The following is a 232-nucleotide window of genomic DNA, read 5'->3' on the forward strand; positions in this document are numbered from 1 at the left end:
GTAACAAAACTTCTATTTTGAAAAAATCAAAAACTTACTTTACAAAAATATATTAAAATAATACAATTTTAAATTTTTATTATGAATATGAATTTTTAGTTTCTTATAATTGTGATTATGGCATCTTTTACATTATGGCATAAGAGCTTGACTGCTTCACATTAATGACATATTTAGATTGTATGATAATGACAATTGAATCTAAATTCAAATCATAAAAAACTCAAGTGCT

Source organism: Lygodium microphyllum, chromosome 9 (assembly GCF_053477565.2).
Source record: "Lygodium microphyllum isolate KBCC chromosome 9, Lygodium_microphyllum_v1.1.10, whole genome shotgun sequence".
Taxonomy (NCBI): domain Eukaryota; kingdom Viridiplantae; phylum Streptophyta; class Polypodiopsida; order Schizaeales; family Lygodiaceae; genus Lygodium; species Lygodium microphyllum.